Source organism: Podarcis melisellensis (genome assembly GCF_964234715.1).
Source record: "Podarcis melisellensis genome assembly, chromosome: 5".
Classification (NCBI taxonomy): domain Eukaryota; kingdom Metazoa; phylum Chordata; class Lepidosauria; order Squamata; family Lacertidae; genus Podarcis; species Podarcis melisellensis.
In genome coordinates this window covers 2,831,156-2,853,647 of record NC_138537.1, presented here as the reverse complement: position 1 = coordinate 2,853,647, position 22,492 = coordinate 2,831,156, and the positions used below count along the sequence as shown (strand labels likewise).

Genomic DNA, 22,492 nt, shown 5'->3' with positions numbered 1-22,492 from the left:
CAAACACTAAAAAAAAATGTATGTCACCAATACTGCACCATGGTTTGTGTAGTCTGCTTGCTTATTTTGCCCTGCATCGTGGGTTCTGTAGTCTTCGGTAAGCAAAGGCCATCAGTACATTCATATTAGAACTTCAAGCAAAATATCTCGGCTTGAAAGTTGTACTATCATTCCACGGCAAAAGTCTGTCTGGTTATTTTGCTGATGGAAGCGCCGCAGGTTGCTAAAAATCTGCTAGGGGTTATGAAATACAAGCGGGAGAAATGCAATTACACTCTGGCCCTGCTTTCAGGCTTCCCACTGAGGCCTCTGGGTGAGAACAGGATGCTGGACTAGATGGGCTTGATCCAGCTGTCAGGCTCCATACTGTTGTCGCTCTATGCTGCCAGCCAGTGTAGGCAGAAGCCAGCCAAGTAGCCGAGTCTCGGGGGGTACTGGCCTGGAGGGTCCAGTCCAGTCCCAAGGTCAGGAGTATCTCAGTTCATGTAATCAGATGATCTGGGGGTCCAGAAAGTCGAGGGTCCAAGATCACGAGAAACAAGAAGCAGCAAGGTTTGGCCAGGAACAACGAATGTCATTTCCAACAACTAACTGAGGCCGCAAACCCTGCTTAAGAAACCTGGAGCCAGCTGGTTCTCATCAGGAGCAAGAAGGCTGATCAGCAGCAGGTGGAGTCACTTCGCCTTCTGCTCCTTCAGGCTGCTGCTCAACAGGTGAAGCTCACTCCTGGCCAATGACACATATACCAAAGCAGCAGAACAGCAGAACTGTATCTGAATAGTGATGGGGTCTTCTTCTTTGGCGACCCCTCATAGCCAAGTAAGATTGTCTTCCATAAACACGGTTTTAAAAGTGAGTCCGTAAGTAAATGAGGAGGCCAATTCTGGATCCACACGTCCTTCCACAGTGGGGACATTGGTTTACAGCAGGAGTTGATCACGGTGTGGATTTGCCAAGTGTGCCTTCCTCTTAGCATGTTTCTCCCTTGCGTCCTGAGTTCGAGTGTCTTCAAAGCCCATGACACCTTTGGTAAAGGCTGTTCTCCAACTGGAACGCTCGCAAGCCAGTGTTTCCCAATTGTTGGTGTTTATACTACATTTTTTAAAAATCTGCCTTGAGACAGTCTTTAAACCTCTTTTGTTGACCACCAGCAGTGATGGGGTGGAGAGTGGAAGGCAGCACTTCTTTGAGGGAGGATCTCTAAAATTGGGGTGCCAATGCCAAGAAGGCCCTGAATTGGAACACCAACCCTCAGCGCCAACATCTTGAATTGGGCTTGGTAGCTCACAGCCAGACAGTGCAGAGCTTTGAGTTTTCAGCAAAAATTGGCACACACACCCTGCCTCCTGCCTTCCATTCTACATCATTGTTGCGGCACCCCCTCTTGGCTTGGCACTCAATACAGGCAAACCGGTCATGCTCCTCTAAATCTGTCTCTGCTTGCTGCACTTTTCAGGCTGTCTTCAAGGGTTGCCCCCATGTAGAGTGCATTGCAGCAGTCCAGCCATGAGGTTATTAGAGCATAGCTTACTGAGGCCTGTGCCTCCAGTGAGAAAATTGAGATCAGATTGAGAAGAACCCACAAGCTATGTACATGTTCCTTCAGGTTGCGTGCGACTCCATCAAGGATAGGCCACCTCTATAAATCCTGGATTCGAGAACCATCGACCCATAGCATTTCCATCATACTAAGATTCAGCTCCAGTTTATGGGGCTCCATGATCACTGCAGATGGTGACAGTGCCTGCTTCTTGGGAGAAAAGCAATGACAAACCTAGACAGCATCTTAAAAAGTAGAGACATCACCTTGCCAACAAAGGTCCATATAGTTAAAGCTACAGTTTTCCCAGTAGTGATGTATGGAAGTGAGAGCTGGACCATAAAGAAGGCTGATCGCCGAAGAATGGATGCTTTTGAGTGATGGTGCTGGAGGAGACTCTTGAGAGTCCCATGGACTGCGAGAACATCAAACCTCTCCATTCTTAAGGAAATCAGCCCTGAGTGCTCACTGGAAGGACAGATCCTGAAGCTGAGGCTCCAAGACTTTGGCCACCTCATGAGAAGAGAAGACTCCCTGGAAAAGACCCTGATGTTGGGAAAGATGGAGGGCACAAGGAGAAGGGGACGACAGAGGACGAGATGGTTGGACAGTGTTCTCGAAGCTACTAACATGAGTTTGACCAACCTGCGGGAGGCAGCGGAAGACAGGAGTGCCTGGCGTGCTCTGGTCCAGGGGATCACGAAGAGGCGGACACGACTAAACTACTAAACCACCACAACAACATCCAGCTAAAGGGTCTCAAAATCAAGCTTTCCAGGAACGGTTGAGGGAGTTGGACAAGTTTAGCTTGAAAATGAGGAGGCTGAGTAGAGATATGATACCTTTCTTCAAAGATCTTAAGGGTTCTTCCACGGAAGATGGAGCAAGCTTGTTTTCTCCAGCTCTGTAAGAGAGGATCTGAACCAATGGCTTCAAGCTACAAGAAAGGAGATTCTGATTAAACACCAGGAAGAACTTTCTGACAGTAAGAGCTCTTTGACAGTGGAGCAGTCTCCCTCGGGAAGTTGCAGACTCTTTTTCCATGGAGGTTTTTAAGCAGAGTTTGGATGGACATCTGTCTTGGATGCTTTAGTTGAGATTCTTGCATTGCAGGCAGTTGGACTACTAGATGACCCTCATAGTACCTTCCCTCAAAGCAGTTTATGAAAACTAAAACAATAAAGTCAAGAGGCAAAAAGCAAGCATACGTAGAGGCACATGAAGATTGTTAATAGCACTTTACCCCCAAATCCTGAGATGAAAGCTCCTAGTGCTACCATTTAGGTAAAGGTAAAGGGACCTCTGACCATTAGGTCCAGTCGTGGCTGACTCTGGGGTTGCGGCACTCATATCATTTTATTGGCCGAGGGAGCCTGTGTATAGCTTCTGGGTCATGTGGCCAGCATGACTAAGCCACTTCTGGTGAACCAGAGCAGTGCACGGAAATGCCATTTATCTTTCCGCCAGAGCGGTACCTATTTATCTACTTGCACTGGTGTGCTTTCGAACTGCTAGGTTGGCAGGAGCAGGGACCAAGCAACGGGAGCTCACCCCGTTGTGGGGATTCAAACCGCCAACCTTCTGATCAGCAAGCCCTAGGCTCTGTGGTTTCATTTACTTGCTATCATTTACCTATTGATTACATTTGTATACCAACCTGCATCTGTAGATCTTAGGGTGGTTCCCAAGATGCAAGAACAAAAACACAAAATGCACAATAAAAATAAGAGCAAAAGAAGCAACAACCACAAACCAATACACACACACACAAGCACCCTGCTGCCACAAACATGTTTAAAAGGGTGTGATTGATTCATGACAACAGGGTGACTATTCCATTGGTTGGCTCACTCCCAAATTTGCAAAAAACAAAAACAGCTTGTGAGTGTGAACTGCAGCATGTGTGTTGGGCAAGTGGGGCGTTGAGTTTTGTGGCTAGAACTTTAAGACCAGAGAAGAATGGCAAACCAAGTTGATGGACTACGCTGAAATGGCAAAATTAACCGGGGAGCTCAGAAACCAAGAAGACAAGAACTTTAAGAAAGAATGGGAAAAGTTTATAATTTATTTACGAAACCTCTGTAAGCAGGTTAAAATACTGGCAGGATTTTAACCACACCTTTAAAGTAACAGAAAGTATGGATAATTTAGGAGGAAATTTAAGGAGTATTTGAATAAATATTGTAATATAAAAAATTAGAAATTACTTGAAAGAAAAAAAATAGGCCTAGAATTAAACTAAGTTATAATTAAATAAATGGGATTTAGAATATTAAGAAAAGTGAATAAGATGGAATATAATAGGAAATTGTTTTAGTTCAATAATGATATTGGAAAGCTGTTACTTTTAATTACAAGGAAACTCAGAAGGGAGGGACTAGAGGAAGTCAACCAAGATGTTTAAAAGGTTGGATTTGTAAAGAATTCCCCCAGGACTGGGGGAAATTTGTGGAATATCTGGAAAGTATAAGTGAGGGACAGATAACGCTAGAGGGATTTAAAGAAGCACTGTGAAAAATTAAGAAGTATTGTCTAAAGGGAATAGAAAAGAAAGATATAAATAATGTCAATATAAACCTAAGGAATGCGTAATTCAAATAATGACTATGGATGATTTACGGAAAAGCTGAAGGAAGTCCAGAAAAGGAATAATTTGTAAAAAATTGGATGTGAAATTAATATGTGTTTTTGTTTTTGTTGTAAATTAATAAAAATCATTAAAAAAAAGGATTTGTAAAGAATTAAGTTTGTTGTTATTGTTTATTGTTCCTTTTTTCTTCTTTTGTTCATTGATGTATTTTTCTCTCCCCCCCCCCCTTTTTTTGTGTGCCATTCTGCTTTGTGGCTTTTGTTATAATTGTGGGAAATCTAATAAATTTTAAAAAAAGAAAAGAAAGTATGGATAATTTAGAAGTATAAAAATTTGGATAAGTAAGGCTGCACTTTGCCTCCCAGGATCCTTCAGTACATGCTCTGGTACCCACCCCCCATATTATTATTGTTTCCGAAGTCCAAGGCCTGACACTGAGGTCCCTAGGCTTTGTCTGAAGGCAGCTCTGCTTACCTTACCCTGAAATGTTCCAAGTTCCTTGAAAGCATCCGCACTGGAAGCAGGGCAGGGATAAGAACAACAAGGAAGGCGCACAAAGTGAGCTCGATTTGTAGAACAGCTGCCAAGCTGCGCAGACACACACTGGCATTCCTTGCATCCTCATTCCGGAACATTTCTGTGCAGCACAGTGTGCAAAAAAAAGGGAGGAAATCCAATTCTTCAAAAAGCTGCAGAGAGAAACTGGAATGCAGCCCATTTTGTGCTTTTGTGTTTGTGTGTGAAAGAGACAAAGAGAGAGGGAGGGGGAGGCCCAGTATCATTCGGATGTGAGGTGGGGGGGACGATGCTCTGCTATTTTCGGCAGAATCAATCAAAGGTTCGGTTTATTGGGGATCCCCAATAAAGCAGCCGAGCCTGTTTTCCCCCTGGCTGACCTGCTGTGATCCTCAGGCCGTGTCTGTCTGCAGCAGCTGTAGATGAGACCAGGAAGCTGCATGCACGCACATGCACACATTGAGAGATTCACCCCGGTGTGACCTTGCAAGCGTTCACCCCGTTTGCCCTTCCCTGTTCCCACCATCTGGCCATCGGGAGAAGCGCAAATTGACTCCAAAGGATGGGATTTAGGCAGACAGAAGGAGATAGCAGCTGAGGGACCAGGAATGCCTTGCAACCTGAAGGCCTGGTCCGAGCAAGGTTGGAGCTGAAGGGTGCTCAACCCGCAAAAGGTGCTGGGTTCAATTCCTAATGGCAGCTCCAGGTAAAGGCGAGGAATGTCCCTTTTCTGAAATTTCGGAGGACTTCTGCCAGCCAGAGTAGACAATGCTGAGCTGAAAGGAGCAATGGTCAAACTCGTTTTTAATTTCTACCGATTCAGATATTACCTACTAGGGTCTCATCCTGCGTACCAGATGGAGCTGGTAGACAGCTGCCCTGGACACAGAACTGACCTGCACCTCCATGGACAGCTGGGCTTTAAAGGTCAGCACCAAGACTTTGAATTGTGCTCGGAAACGTACTGGGAGCCAATGTAAATCTTTCAGGACCAGTGTTACATGATCTCGGCTGCCGCTCCCAGTCACCAGTCTAGCTGCCACATTCTGGATTAGTTGCAGTTTCTGGGTCACCTTCAAAGGTAGCCCCACATAGAGCGCATTACAGTAGTCCAAGGGAGAGATAACTAGAGCATGTACCACTTTGGCCAGACAGTCCGCAGGCAAGTAGGGTCTCATCCTGCATACCAGATGGAGCTGGTAGACAGCTGCCCTGGACACAGAACTGACCTGCGCCTCCATGGACAGCTGTGAGTCCAGAATGACTCCCAGGCTGCGCACCTGGTCCTTCAGGGGCACAGTTGCCCCATTCAGGACCAGGGAGTCCTCCACACCTGCCTGCCCCCTGTCCCCCCAAAACAGTGCTTCTGTCTTGTCAGGATTCAACCTGACCAGCTGGCCCTTGATCCCTTCCAACCCTACAATTCTACCTTTCTATGATTCGCCCCTTGCTTCCGTAAAGGGGAGAAAACTATGCATGTTCATCTCAGCCACAGTTAAGCAACCAGAGTATGGTCCTCATACAGCTGACACAAGATCTGCACCTGCAGACCCATCTTCTGTTTATTTCACTGCTAGGTGCCTTGGACCAAGGAGAAGGCAGCGTGGAACGACGATCCGCCCTAGTGAGCCCGATCCACCTGCAGGGCCCAGCTGCATCTCCTGGCGGACAACTGGGACCCAGGCAAGGTGAAATCGAGCACAGGCTTGTGGCTGGCTGGTGGCGATGTTGCAGGGATGTTTTCGCACTAATACCAAGAGCAAAACAAGAATTATATCTGCTGTTGTGAGTCAAACTGAGAATCTGTTTGTGCGACAAGCACGGCTTGAGGCAGGAAGAGAAACTGTGGGGCTTAGTCAAGACAAACGCTGGTTGCAGACGCTTGCAAGGGGCTGGGGAGTTTGGCCTCGGCTCTACCCTGCGATGGTCTCTTTATTTCTTTGTTCAAATGTGCTTATTTGTTTATGTATCTCTTCCCATCACCCACCCAAGCGCTCGGTGCAGAGCGATATTTTCAGAAAACAGCTTTGCATATTGAATATCACAGATGCACATAACTCATTCGCAGGGCCTGTTAACAGTGGCAGGAGAATTGCACAACAGCTAGAAAGTTGATAGTGGCTCTAGGCGTCATGATGATGTGATGTGGTCGAAGTCTGTGGGAACCCAGGTTCAGTTCTCCAGGAATTTTATTTGGGAAAACGCTAGAGAGAGAGAGAGAGTTTTACATACGCTTCAGGTTACAGACTCCGCTAACCCAGAAATAATGCTTCAGGTTAAGAACTTTGCTTCAGGATGAGAAAAAGAAATCGTGCTCCGGCAGCGCGGCAGCAGCAGGAAGCCCCATTAGCTAAAGTGGTGCTTCAGGTTAAGAACAGTTTCAGGTTAAGTTCGGACCTCCGGAACGAATTAAGTACTTAACCTGAGGTACCACTGTACAAGCATTACTCAAATCCTTCCAAAGTTTTTAATTGTTTGCAGTGTTCTCCTAAGTACCGTATTTTTCTGTGTATAAGACTAGGGTTTTTTAAGCCAAAAATTAGGTTTAAAATTGGGGCTCGTCTTATACATGGGTAGTGCTGAGGGGTGTTTTCTTAATTTGGAGTCCCCCAAAATACATTGTGGGGTCTTATGGAGGGAAAAATACAGTATGTTGTAAACTTCCCCCGTTCCTTCTTAAAGTTCTTCTCTTCTTGGTTTCTGATTTTCCAGGCCAATTTCGGCGCAGTCCATCATCTTCATCAGCCATTCGTCTCTGGTCGGAACTTTGTCATCTTTCCATCTCTGGGCCAGTAGTAGTCACACTGCTGTTGTCGTATTTGGGAAAATCTGTCACCGTTTTGCAACCTAGTCATCCTTGCAGGGTTGTGCAGAGAGAACTGTGGAGGGAAACCCTGTTTGCCACCCTGAGCAACTTGGAAAAGGGATGGGATATAAACAGTTGGGTAGCTTTATGTACAGAAATAAAGGGGTTTATGTCAGCATCGCCCTTGAGCCAGTGCACCAACTGGACTCATGCACCTCAACCCCGACTGGGCTAGGCGAGCTGGGTAGCACTGCCAGAGACCACCTTTCTCACAGGAACAGGTCACAGTGCTGTGGACTCACAGCTTAGAGCTGAGAGCACCGGATTCACTGTCTCAATAATACAGTCGTTGCGCAGCAGAGTTTTGCAGAGTCTTGCAGATTATAAACCACTCGGAGAGCAGCTCTGTAGAATATCTTCCTTTTATTCTGTAACTACAACTATGATACAAAACTATATGTTGTTGTTTGTTGTTTAGTCGTTTAGTCGTGTCCGACTCTTTGTGACCCCATGGACCAGAGAACGCCAGGCACCTCTGTCCTCTACTGCCTCCCGCAGTTTGGTCAAACTCATGCTGGTAGCCTCGAAAACACTATCCAACCATCTCGTCCTCTGTCGCCCCCTTCTCCTTGTGCCCTCCATCTTTCCCAACATCAGGGTCTTCTCCAGGGAGTCTTCTCTTCTCATGAGGTGGCCAAAGTACTGGAGCCTCAGCTTCACAATCTGTCCTTCCAGTGAGCACTCAGGGTTGATTTCCTTCAGTATGGAGAGGTTTGATCTTCTTGAAGTCCATGGGACTCTCAAGAGTCTCCTCCAGCACCATAATTCAAAAGCATCAATTCTTCGGCGATCAGCCTTCTTTATGGTCCAGCTCTCACTTCCATACATCACTACTGGGAAAACATCACTACCCCTTCATGGATCACTGCCTTGCCGTGGCGAAGGGGCTTGAAGAACTCAGAGAAGCTATGAACTATGCCGAGCAGGACAAAACTATATACAGAGCTGAATATTCTAAGCATAAATCAATGCTACACTGAGAGTCTGCAGCTGCTCTTAGCAGCAACCTTATCTCTAGACACGATCTCTAACACTCTCTCTCTCCGATACACTGACTGACTCTCACACACACACACATTGATGTGGTGCTGGGGCAGAATAAGTAGATAGCAGAACACGCCTCCTCCTCTCTGGAGAGTCAGCAGAGATCATCAGGAGATCATCAGGAGATTCTTGGATATGGGAGGGAGGGGTGAAATCTCCTCAGTTTTTTCCCTTTTCCTTTTACTGTGTACACTCTTATTCCCCCCCCCCAATAATATTTATTAAGCTTCGTACAAATACAACACATACTATAGAACCAATGAAACAAAAAGAAAAAAGAATTAAAACAAATATAGCAAATAATAACCAAAAATATAAGCACAAACATATAGACAATAAAAGTTAATTAATTAGTTAAACTTCTAACTTCATAAACATATTGCTTGACTTCCTCTAATCTCTTCCATCTGAATTTCCTTGTAACTAAATGTAGCAGTTTCCCAATATCATTATTAAAAAACAACAACAATATTCCGATTATAATCAAATTTCTTAACTTTTCTTAACATTCTATGTCTCATTTAATTATTTAAATCCTAATTTAATCCTAGGCCTATTTAGTACTTTCAAGTAGCTACTAATCTTTAATATTGCAATATTTATTCAAATAGTCTTTAAGTTTCTTCCAATCTTCTTGATATTCCTCTTCTTTCTGGTCCTCTTTCTTTACTGGGTACGCTCTTAGAACAACAAACACTTATTGCGGTGTAACCAGTTGCTGGAAACCACAGGAGGCGAGAGTCGTTCTTGTACTGGTATGCCCCGCAGAGGAGCCTAAGGTCCACAAATAACAACACTTTGGAGGTCCCGAGCCTCAGGGAGGTTAGATTGGTCTCAACTAGGGCCAGGGCCTTTTCAGTATTGGCCCCGACATGGTGAAATGTTCTGTCACAAGAGACCAGGGCCCTGCGGGACTTGACATCTTTCCGCAGGGCCTGCAAGACAGAGCTGTTCCGCCTGGCCTTTGGTTTGGACTCAGTCTGACCTTTATGTTTCCCTCCCCTTATGGTCTTGATTTATCAGCTACTTTAAAATGAGACTGCATTCTAAATTGCATTTTAAATTGGTTCCCCCTCTCTTTCCCCCCTATTATGTTTTTACTGTGATTTTATTGGTGTTAGCCGCCCTGAGCCCAGCTCTGGCTGGGGAGGGCGGGGTACAAATAACAATAACAACAATAATAATAATAACAATTACTTGAACCTTGCTTGTGGATTCCCCATGGATATCTGGTTGGCCACTGTGAAAAAAGGATGCTGGACTAGGTAGGCCATTGACCTGATCTAACAAGACTCTCACTATTTTCTCATCCAGGTTGCAGGTAGCGGTGCTTCCAGAAACCAGTTTGCTGATGTTCTGGACATGACAAACAGTTGGCATCATGTTTTCAAGATCTGGCTGCCTGGCAATATGGAGGTGGAAGCACAGCCATCCTAGCGAGTAGCCATCAATAGCCTCTCCTCCTCCATGAATTTGTCCAATCTTCTTTTTAAGTTGGTGGCCATCATTGCCTCCTGTGGCAGGGAGTTCCATAGTTTAACTCTGCGCTGCGTGAAGAAGTCTTTCCTTCAATCTGTCCTGGATCTTCCAGACTTCAGATTCATTGGATGTCTGCAAGTTCTAGTGTTAGGAGAGAAACTGCTGCCAGTTAAGGATAAATAATATTAAGCTAATACTAATACTAAGACCATGTGGGACACGGGTGGCGCTGTGGATTAAACCACAGAGCCTAGGACTTGCCAATCAGAAGGTTGGCAGTTCGAATCCCCGCGACAGGGTGAGTTCCCGTTACTCAGTCCCTGCTCCTGCCAACCTAGCAGTTTGAAAGCACGTCAAAGTGCAAGTAGATAAATAGGTACCACTCTGGCGGGAAGGTAAACGGCGTTTCCGTGCGCTGCTCTGGTTCGCCAGAAGCGGCTTAGTCATGCTGGCCACATGACCCGGAAGCTGTACGCCGGCTCCCTCGGCCAATAAAGTGAAATGAGTGCCGCAACCCCAGAGTCGGTCACGACTGGACCTAATGGTCAGGGGTCCCTTTACCTTTACTTAATACTAAGACCAACAATCTGATTCAGTGTAGGGCAGCTTACAATATGCTTGGGTGTTCTAGAAAACTTTTTGATCTCACTTATGAGTATTGTTTAGATTTTCCCCATCCAAAAACTGCCGAAGTGTATCTGTACAGGAAACAGATGAACAGCGCTCCCAGGGGATCAAAGGACAGAGAGAAGCGAAAGAAAGAAAGAAAGAAAGAAAGAAAGAAAGAAAGAAAGAAAGAAAGAAAGAAAGAAAGAAAGAAAGAAAGAAAGAAAATGAATATATACCGGTAATAAATCTCCAGAAAGGGGAAGCAATTATTTGCATGACTGTTACATTTCTATTCCTGCCCTTTGCACAATGCACAATAGGAGAACTCATTGCCACATCATCATCATCATCATCATCATCAATAATCTTTATTACGGTCCAGAGACCCAACAAATCGTTACAAAGCAATACACAATTCATGCAGCCTACCTCCACGTTAAACAAGCATTTTGTTCAGAATATAGGGATCTTTGGTTCTTGCAACCACCGCTAAAAACTTTGCCACTGCTAATGTTCTAGCATTTGTCCGGTCTTCCAATAGGAACCTGACATAGTGAGCCTCTGATTTTCCCGGGAAGGGTACCAGCAAGGGTAGTATCAGTTCATCCCTGGCTTGCTCATATTTTGCACAGTGCAAGAAAATATGTTTTATGGAATCGATGTCTTGAGCACACGATCAAAGTCTGTCCTGGTAGGGAACTCCTCTCAACCTGCCATCCAACACTGCAGAAGGAAAGACGTTTAGTCTGGCTTTGTTGAAAAGCCTTCGATAGTTTGGTACTGCCAGGTTTTTAATGTAAGATGTTAACTTAAAGACATGCCCATATTGTACTCCTACTGCCAGCGGACTACAGACTGCGTGTGATCGAGATTGCAAGTCACTGTCTGCATTGCCACAAGAAGATGTGAAGACCACTAGAATGGTATTTGAAAGACAAGCAAGAGCTGGAACAAAATGTTGCAGCGCGGAGTGATGCTGTTCAGGCAGCCTGCCATCTTACAAGATGCTAAATTCCAGTCTCTCTCCCAGGGCAAATCTCAAAGCTGTCCAGCAACCATCAATGCAGTTTCCCCTGTCCTAAGGCATTTCACAATTATAAGCAAATCCAGAAATAAGAACGGGGGAGGGGAATAAATAAACAAAACTAATAAATGCATATTTTTTTGCAGCCACTGGGAGTTATGCTTCAGGTTCTATGGGAAACATTTCTAGCCAGCCCTGATGGGGCAACTTCTGGAGTTTCCCTTCTCTGATTTCTTGGACGCCGTGATCAAGCCTGGAATGATCCTCAGGAACGTTGAGGAGCCACTGGAGAAGGTAAATGACCCCAGGGAAGGGGAGACGTTCTCTGGGCTGGATTCCATAGGAGGTTCCAAGTCGCCTCATTAGTCATCGCCAGAAGGCAGAGCCCCTGGCTTGGCTTCCTGATTGGCCAGACTGACTGCAGTGACCCTGTGCTTTGGAGAACACTGAGTTAGCTTTCATTAGGGATGACCTCGTTGCAATGGCATCATTCTCCGACGCCCAGAATAGATGCGAGTGAAGGCCAGAGGTGAGGTTCTGAACTCGTTGGCCTTAATATGAGACCAAACTGATTTTATGCCAGAGGGGGATTTTTTCATTTTCATTAATTTTCAATATAGGAACAAACCTGCAATCAGTTACAGCTCCCCACCCGTAACAACCCCAAGATATGTCCTGCTGTAATAGCAATAATAAAATAAAACATTAACTCAAGAGCTAGTAATTTAGAAAGTGTCGTTCCCGTGCGTCTCGGTTTGGTTTCGAAGCATGTTCTTCCTTTGCTACAAATGAAATAAAAGCGGACCACATTTTGTAAAAGTTTTGTAGATTCTTATGTTGTCTTCTTTTTCATAAAATCATAGAAATGTAGAATTGGAAGGGATCCTAAGGGTCATCTATTCCATCCCCCAGCAGTGCACTTTTTTTGTAGAACCCAGCCCTGTCTTTAGCATATATGCTGCTGGGGTGCAAAGATTTGCCCAGCGTCCTCAAATTTAGTTTAGCCCCCAAATTAACTTTAATTATGCTTGTGTCAGGCATCACGCTTACGCCTTATCTCTTGTTGTGAATGACAAGTATGGTGCATCTTTGGTAAATCGGGTCTTCCCTTAAAGATGGCACGTAGTGCGGTGAGACCTGACAACCAAACCCTGTGTTGTGGGTGGGTACGATTGGCCAGCTACAATACCCGATTGGTAGGTCCCTTGTAGCTGGGTGGATTTGGCCAGTGGGACACAGTTCTTTATTGTTCTCCTGGGAACTTTGTGGTCTAGTAGAACTGAAGGAGCGTCTCCACCCCCATCAATCTGCCCGGATACTGAGGTCCAGCTCCGAGGGCCTTCTGGCGGTTCCCTCACTTCGAGAAGCCAAGTTACAGGGAACCAAGCAGAGGGCCTTCTCGGTAGTGGCACCCACCCTGTGGAACGCCCCCCCACCAGATGTCAAAGAGAAAAACAACTACCAGACTTTTAGAAGACATCTAAAGGCAGCCCTGTTCAGGGAAGCTTTTAATGTTTAACAGACCACTGTATTTTAATACTTTGTTGTAAGGCGCCCAGAGTGGCTGGGGAAACCCAGCCAGATGGGCAGAGTATTATTATTATTATTATTATTATTATTATTATTATTATTATTATGGCTCAGGTGTCTTGTCATGCAACAGGACACTGGACTTAATGGGCGATTGGGCTGCTCCTGCTAGACTTCTGTTCTTGTGGAAGGCTTCAGTAGACAAGAGATCGAATCCTATAACTGTAGAGCATTGGGATTGCCAAGGGTCATCTAGTCCACCTCCTGCAAGAATCCTTGGCAGATGACCATCCAACCTCTGCTTAAAAACTTCCAAGGGATGACAGTCCACTCCCAAGGCACTTGATTCCACTGTTGAACAGCTCTTACCATCAAAAAGCTATTCCTATTGTCCAAGTATCTAGATCAGCCTTTCTCCACCTGTGGGTCCCCAGATGTTGTTGAACTACAACTCCCATCACCCCTAGCTAGCAAGGCCAGAGCTCAGGGATGATGGGAGTTGTAGTCCAACAACATCTGGGGATCCATAGGTTGAGAACCGCTGATCTAGATAGATAGACCATTCATCTCCCCCAAAATTGCAAAACCACAGTGAAACATCACACATGACAACTTCCCTTTGCAGGGCTGCCTTGAGATGTCTTCTGAAAATCAGATGGTTGTTTATTTCCTTGACATCGAATGGGAGGGCATTCCACATATAATAATAATGTATTCTTCTATGTTTCCATTATTATTTTGGGAGGAGGGTTAATAGAGAAATTCGGTTTAGATCAGCATCAGCAAAAACCTGATGCACAGGACACATTTCTGCAGCAACTGTACCAATCTGATTGCAACGAATTTAAACAAGAGGCCGTGATCACAACCGTGCAATTCAAGCCATAGTCAAAGCCAGCATAACTGTACTTTCTCATCTGTCTAATAAACCACCACAGTTCTGGTGGAATGGAAATCACACACAGTCAAGAAACAGCGCTCTTATCTGCTGTTCAAGATTATTTCCATAAACACGCATCCCTTTTCAGGAGCACAGAGAACGGCAGAGCCTTCTCTTGGTCCCCCCCCCCCACAAAAAACCCGCAGACTTGAATGGGAATCCCCACATATAATTGATATGTAAATACTGCAAGCGAATTGCGAGAAATTTCAGAAGCCCACGCCTTTCCTAGGCACTTTTGAAGATAAATCAGATAAAACCAGTATGTACCAAATGTTCTCCCATTTTGATTTTCAGACGAAAAGTCGCCTTTTGTGGTGACGATGTAAATAACACTTGCTTTTCTTTCACTCCTGTTTTCTTCTATTGTTTTCTTGATCTGCCGCAGCTGTTTTTTGGCATTGGTTCCCCCCATTTTTGTAATTCCTGTTCCTTCTACCTGGCTGTAGACAATCAGGGAACACATTCACAGGAATGTGTGTTATTGGGTTCCTGTTGTTTTTATTGTGATTATGGATTTTGTAGTTTTATATTTTGATTTTACTCTGTAAACTGCCCTGAGGCCTGCAGGTATAGGGTGGAATATAAACTCAATTAACAACAACAGCAGCAGGGGGGTTAGGTCTGGGTTATCAGAAAGACCACATTCCCTCATACAAATGTGTCTAAGGAAGCCCTTTCTCTCTGTTCCACCTCCCTCACAGCCCTGCTTGGTAGTGGCACGGGACAGAGCCTTCTCGGTGCTGCCCCCAGACACTTTCTGCTGAGAGAAGTTAACCTGCCTCCCTCCTTGATGTCATTTTGCCAGCAATTGAAGACATCCTTGTTCCAACAGGCCTATGGGAACTGACTGCTTTTAAGGAAAGAGCTGGTGCTGCCATATTTTCATTGTAATTATCTTTAAGTTTTAATAGAGCTTATAGATCTCTAAGTGCTCACTGGAAGGACAGATCCTGAAGCTGAGGCTCCAAGAGAGGTTTGATCTTCTTGCAGTCCATGGGGCTCTCAAGAGCCTCCTCCAGCACCATATACAATATATTTCTTTACAGCATTGGACTTTCCTTTTGCTTCCAGGCATATCTGCAAACGGGGTGACCTTTCGGCTTTGGCCCAGCCGCTTCATCAGCTCTGAATCTACTTGTACTTGTCCTCCGCTCTTCCTCAGTAGCATGTTGGATGCCTTCCGATCTGAGGGGCTCATCTTCCAGCGTCATAACTTTTATATGCCTGTTGTCTTTGTCCATGGAGTTTTCTTGGCAGGGATACTGGAATGGCTTGCCGGTTCCTGCTCCAGGTGGATCACGGTTGGTCAAAACTCTCCACTATACACCTGTCCATCTTGGGTGGCCCTGCACGGCATAGCTCATAGCTTCTCTGAGTTATTCAGTGATCCATGAAGGAGGAACGCAACATTACTCCATATCTTACCCTAACCTGAACCTCCATAGACCTTGCCACATAACAAGACACCATTCAACCACCTTAGGGACTCCATTCCAGATTTGTGTAGGGTTTACTCCTTAGCCTTTTTTTTCTCCTGAAGACATCCCACAAGACAGTGGAAGCTTAGCACCAGAGTCTTCCTTCTCCTAGATGGGCTCCCTTCCCAGGTGGACGAGCCCCATCTCCCCCTCACTTCCCTTTGCTGCACGTGCAGAAACTGCCTTCTTGACCATGGGACTCACTCTTGGTCTTGTCCACTGAATCTTCTGGAGTCTATCTTCACATGCAGTCCCCAACTCACTGAGGGTTTGAGAGCCATTGGGTGCCTTCACATGATTTAGCTGGCCAGTCAAAGCCATTCCCTAGGTGTGGCCATTGTCGCATGCTGACATCTTCTAGGAGCCACAGGTGAGAGCTGAGTGAAGGATGGGGTACCAAAGGTGGACAACTACCCCAGAAGGAGTGCTCTGCCCCCCACCAGAGGTGCTACCCTCCCCTAACAGCCATACACCCCAGTGAGCTTCATGGCCAAGTGGGGAACTGAAACCTAGTCTCTCCCAGGTTCTAGTCCAGAGGAAGGCAACCTAAGGCCCGTGGGCCGGATGTGGCCCAATCGCCTTCTCAATCTGGCCCAGGAATGGTCCGAGAATCCACATGATTTTACATGAGTAGAATGTGTCCTTTTACAGTGGTGCCCCGCAAGACGAACGCCTCACAAGACGAAAAACCCGCTAGACGAAAGGGTTTTTCCGTTTTGGAGGCGCTTCGCAAAACGAATTTCCCTATGGGGTTGCTTCACAAGACAAAAAAATCTTGTGTCCCCCGGCGGGTTTTTTTTTGCTTTTTTCGCCCTTTTCCTAAGCCGCTAAGCCGCTTATCAGCTGTTCCGCTGATAAGCCGCTTAACAGCTGATCGCTGGAAGCCGCTTGACAGCTCTAGCACTAATCCGCTAAGCTGTCAATGGGCTTGCTTCGCAAGACGAAAAAACCGCTAGACGAAGAGAATCACGGAACGGATTAATTTCGTCTAGCGAGGCACCACTGTATTTAAAATTCATCCCTGGGTTATTTGTGGGGCCTGCCTGGGGTTTTTACATAAGTAGAATGTGTTAGAATTCCTGCTCTGTGATTGCAGTCATGGGATTGTCTATTACATGACGGTGCATATTTTGACTCCGCAGAGTGGGAAGAGACGGAGACAGGATGTTTGTGTAACTGTTCCGTGAAGTGGAACTATTGTCCTTTGTTCTTTTTCTCTTTGCTGTCTGATGCTAGAGAGAGTGGGAGCCATGTTGCAGTGCTCCGTGTGTGTTTATATGTAAATAAAGTAGATTAGCCAACATGCTGAATTGCTGAGGTCTGTTACACAAGCTGCGAAGACTCTGCGGATCCCTAAGTGTGCCGATATCTGTTGGCAAAGGTCACTGTGATGTCTGGGCTGAAGAAAGCTTATGAAGCTCCCAAACGATCGACCAGGAGGGAGAGAACATGCCAGTCGGGCATGTGTCTCTACCGGGGTCCTACTCGAGTGTAGGACGAGCTCCTGACAGAATGTGTGCTTTTATTTAAAATGCATCTCTGGGTTATTTGTGGGGTATAAGAATTTGTTCAATCCTCCCCCCCCCCATATAATCCAGCCCACCACATGGTATGGTGGACCGGCTCACGGCTGAAAAAGGTTGTTGACCCCTGTCCTAGTCTAACACAGGGTCTAAAGTTTTCCAGAGGACAGGACTTTCTGCGGTGCTGGGTAAGGCTGAACGGGCACACCCACCCATCCAAATAAAATTTCACAGTAATATTTCATCCCTGGCAGCTGATGGGCTGTAATTTTTATGCCCCACTTTCCAGAGGGGAGCAGAAAATAGACAACCTGACAGAAGGCTGGGCAGTTAGCTACAGATTCAGATCTTGGGAGCTGTCTGCGGAGGGAGGGATATTTTTTTTTGGGGGGGGGTCATTGGAACGATAGGAAAGTGGTGAGCCTGCCTTACCTGCAAGGCCCAACCTGTGGATATTTGCAGAGCTTCAGAAGTGGGAAACTTGGCACAGGCCTTGGCAGGCAACCCTCTCAGCCCGCCTGGCTGAGGATACGCAGGCAGATGAGGTCCAGTGAGAGGGGAATGCAAAGCGCAAACTTACACAGCATGCCCTTCCACCGACCTCGTCCCGGGAGTTTGACCTACATGCCACTGCTCTAGGGCCAGGGACTCGCAGTTTTTGCCCTTTAATGGGCCCTGCACGTGCCACCAAGTCCTACAACTGAAGACCAATCAAACCCTGTAGTCTACTGTTATGTACTGAGTTGAATGGGATCCAAAATGCAGCAGTCTGATTGGTCCCAGAACAATAGGATCCAAAATGCAGCAGTCTGATTGGTCCTAGAACAATAGGATTCAGAATGCAGCAGTCTGATTGGTCCTAGAACAATAGGATTCAGAATGCAGCAGTCTGATTGGTCCTAGAACAATAGGATTCAGAATGCAGCAGTCTGATTGGTCCCAGAACAATAGGATTCAGAATGCAGCAGTCTGATTGGTCCCAGAACAATAGGATTCAGAATGCAGCAGTCTGACTAGTCTGCAGGAGACACCCAATCCAGCTCCAGATGGAAGTGAATCCGCAACCTGATTGGCCTACAGGAGAATTCCGGAATTAGCCAATCACGTGCAGCCCATTGTGTAAATAATGTATATAAAGCAGATACTTTGAGGGGACTTTCATTCATTCCTCCTCACCACTATGAGCTGAATAAAGAGCATGAAATCCACTCTCGACTCTGAGTATATTTCATCTACCCAGCCCCTAAGGACTTGTCGCAAGTCGTGCAGCCAGAGGTCATTACCCAGTCGGGTCAGGTGCTCTCCATCCTCCCGGAATAGGTCAACCTTATCTGCCCTGATGCTGGGATGTGGGATAGAGAACCCGCCAATTTGCCACATGGTATCGCGCATGGCCCTGTTGATTTTTTCTACAGCATAATTGATGCGAGAGGGATTGGAACCCCCCCTCCAGCTCATGTCCCAAACCAAATAATAATAATAATAATAATAATAATAATAATAATAATAATAATAATAATAATACATATTGTCAGGGTTGGATTAGATTACCCTTGGGGTATCTTCAAACTCTACGATTCTGTGACAGGTTTCGGTTTCCAGTTTCATTTTCCTGGGGTCACCCTGAATTCTGAGCATGTTCTCCAACCCTTGTGCATCTTCTCCTGCTTTGAGTCCCCCTTGCATTCAGTAGTTGCTGACTAGTTTATTGGGTTATGGGAGCAAATGAAAGAGTCTGAACGCAGAGCTCTAAACGAGGGGCAGAGAGCAAGGGGATATGCAGGGAAGTTGGAGAAACGAGGTGGTAGACTGTGAAGCAGACTCAGTGAGCCAGGGCAGGAGGGAGTGGGGTTGGGCGTGGGGAGGAGTGTCGGTGGATGATTCACAGATCATGGCCCAGAGCAGGGTCCCGTGAACGCTGAGCCAAAAAGGCGGAGAAGGATTCAGGAAGAGGGTAATTGGAGCCAATGATGAAATCTAAGCACATCACACAGATTAGTTTCAGTTGCATAATGAATTCCAGTTGAAGAATTTGATCTGCATGGGACTTGGACGCTCTTTTTGCAGAAGAGGGTGTCTGACATTGGAGTCCCTTTCAGGATAAGGCCCATAACTCACCGGGAGAGCAGGCAGGTTGTATGCAGAACACCTCAGGTTCAATCCTGGTCCTATCTCCAATTGTTCTTTTTCAAGCGATCAGGTAGCTGTTGATGGCAAAGCTGAACGACAACTCTTCAAGGAGCACCTTTGAGCTGTGAACCGGCTGCTTTGAGGGGACTAGTTAATCTACGGAACTCACTCCCACAAGATGTTGTGGTGGCCACCAAACAATGTGAATGGCTTCAAAAGGGGACTGGACCAATTCCTGGAGAACAGGAGCTACTAACTGCCATGAGCCACCATATTCAGTCATAATATACCCATTGCTGGAAAGGGCAGGATGGGAGAGTCCTGTTGCTCTCAGGCCTACATCAAAACTGCCTTATACAGAGTCAGACCAATGCTCCACTTAGCTCCGTATCCTCTAGCTCAGACACTCTACCGCTGAACTTTCCCCGTGGGCATCTTGGAGGATGCTGGGCTAGATGAGCCACTGACCCTATCCAGCAGGCTCTCCTTACATTCTTACGGAATAAGTAGGTGATGATGTCTTCATTACAGAGGTGCTGGTTTACTAGAGAGAGAGGGAGGCTTGTTTTGTTTTTCCCTCCTCACATCAGCATCTGAGTCACTCTCTTGACTAAGCCGACTAAACTCTTGCTGGAGACGTCTGTTAGCCCCAACAGTCTGAGCAAGCCCATCTCTTCTGGTGCTCTGCAAGTCAGATAACGAGGAGGAAGCGAAGGGAACCTGACACCGAGGTGGAAATAATGAGTGTTTGGATCCAACGGGGACTGAATAATGCACAAAGGCTAAGCAGATCCCTGCCCTTGATGGATCAGGCCAAGGGTTCATCTGATCTAGCGTCTGGATTCCAGCTGTGCTCAGCCCAGTTGGCTTGGAGAAGCCCACAAGTCCCCCATCATTTCACCCAGTGCCTGGTACTTGCAGGTACAAAGCCTCTGCTCCTGGAAGCTCCATCTCACCATCCTGAACCCATAAATAGATGATGACGAAGAAGAAGAGTTTGGATTTGATATCCTGCTTTATCACTAACCTAAGGAGCCCAAAGCGGCTAGCACAGTGGCGTAGCATGGGTTGTCAGCTCCTGGGGCAAGGCAAGTAATTTGTGCCCCCTAACCCGTGGATTTGCACCCCCTAACCCGTGGATTTGCGCCCCCTAACCCTAACCCCCAGATGTTGCGCCCGGTGCGGCCGGGGCCCCCTGCACCCCCCACGCTACGCCACTGGGCTAACATTCTCCTTTCCCTTCCTCCCCCACAACAAACACTCTGTGAGGTGAGTGGGGCTGAGAGACTTCAAAGAAGTGTGACTGGCCCAAGGTCACCCAGCAGCTGCATGTGGAGGAGCAGGGAAGCGAACCCAGTTCACCAGATTACGAGACTACCGCTCTTAACCACTACACCACTGCTGGCTCTCATGTATCCTCCATGTATCCTCTATGAATTTTAATCCAGGTCTGCAATGTGATTGAAGCTCCCAACCTGAGTATACAAGCCAGCATTAACTGGGGTTTTCTCCCACCCCATGCAACTGTCTTTTTAAAAAATCTTTTTTATTTAATAAAGTTTATACATTGCTCAATTGTTCTTGTTCTTGTTTTTTTTTAAAAAGAAAACCAAAGTGGTTTCCGGAAAAAGTTTTTAAAAATAAAATTATCAATAAAGAATAACAACGGATAGTCAAGACTTTCAAAAAGTTAAAATAACAGTAGACTAAAAACAGATGAAAGCTCACATTCACTTTCTAGACTTCTGGGTAGGTTTGTCTAAATACAAATGTTTTTCACAGGTAAAGGGAACGAGAGGGCTCTGCCTCTCTGAATTAAGGTGGGAGGGGTTTTGCAGCTGAAACTTTGGCAACTCTCACTAACAGAGTTTTAATTCAGAGTTCCCAAAGGTGTGTGGGGGGGGGGGGAATAGCATCAAACAGCCACGGGGACATTTTTTTAAAAAAAACTGGGGCTCTCCCTGGTAAATAGCTTATGTAAACATGATTAGGATCTGGTTGTAAGGGAGGTGGCTGGATTGTAGCAGGGCTAAGTAAACCCATTGCATAAACAAAGGCAAAGATCGGATGGGACTCAAATGTTATGAAATGGTTCACAGCTGAGAAGTTAATCATTGTGCGTGTTAATTAGCAAGCCTGAGAGGGTGGCAAAGAAGACCGCAATACGATTCACGTTTACCTAGAAGTCAGTTCCACCAGACTCAGAGGGTCTTAGCTCCTGTTCTGGAGAAACATGCCAGGGTTCACCTCCAAACTCTCTTTGTAGGGTGGGAGGTGGAGATTGAGATGAAGTCCGTTAGCAATAGGGACAGCGAAGGGTCGTTTCTGGAGAAACGGATTTACCCGTTAAGGGCTGTGCCTGGTTTCGAAAGACCTTTCATCGCCGCAAGCATCTCCTAGGCATTTGTGATGGACTGTAGGCTCGATTACCATGAGTTAAATCAAAGGTCAGCCGGAACGGATACGTTCTGTTGCTGCCCCTCCTTCCGTAGAAAAGATGCGGGTTTCCTATATGTCTAAGAGAGGACGTTGCTGCAACAGGCTTTCACCACAGGGAGAAGCGGAGTTTGTTGGCTTACAAGTGTTATGACATAAAGTACCTGGTGATGCAACACGCAAAAGAGGACACTGGAACATGCAGATAAATATCTGTTATGACTATCTTGATCTTATGCATGTTTGCAGGCTGGCAGTGACGTTCCCTGGAGTGTATTGTGGGCAGAATTGTAGGCCAATGCCACAATCCTGTACAACATGTTTCCTTGGAACAATATTTCAGAATAATGCCCAGTGCTGGCCCAAGACCTTTTGCTACCTGAGTCTCTCTCTCTCTCTCTCTCTCTCTCTCTCTCTCTCTCTCTCTCTCTCTCTCTCTCTCTCTCTCTCTCTCTCTCTCCTTCACAATCCATGTAGAAAAGCCAATACTATATAGTGGGCATCATCCTCTGTTATGCTCAAGAGACGCTGGCTAGATTAGGGCATGCCATGTGATATATAAGATGCCTCCCCATTGCTGTCTGCCCTGCAGCATCTGACGCCTGAAGCAGCTGCCTCACTCTGCCTAATGCCAGGGCCTTGGGAAGGCCTTGGGCAGAATTTCATAGGAGTCTCTCTATTTCCCATTTTTCCAGGGTTGTCCAGCTCTCCACATTGCTCTGAAAATTAAAGCCCTCATGAAAATTCAGCAGCATTTTAGTGTGAATTCCCCCCCTGCATGATC

General features: G+C 46.1%; 1 long non-coding RNA gene across 1 annotated transcript; it reads left to right on the top strand.

Annotated features, from left to right (window-relative positions):
- Positions 1–7,472: 7,472 nt before the first annotated feature.
- On the top strand, positions 7,473–20,245 carry LOC309370042. Its single transcript, XR_014168383.1, has 3 exons — positions 7,473–7,586; positions 11,815–11,962; positions 19,336–20,245. It is a non-coding gene; the product is annotated as an uncharacterized lncRNA (long non-coding RNA).
- The last annotated feature ends 2,247 nt before the right edge of the window (positions 20,246–22,492 follow it).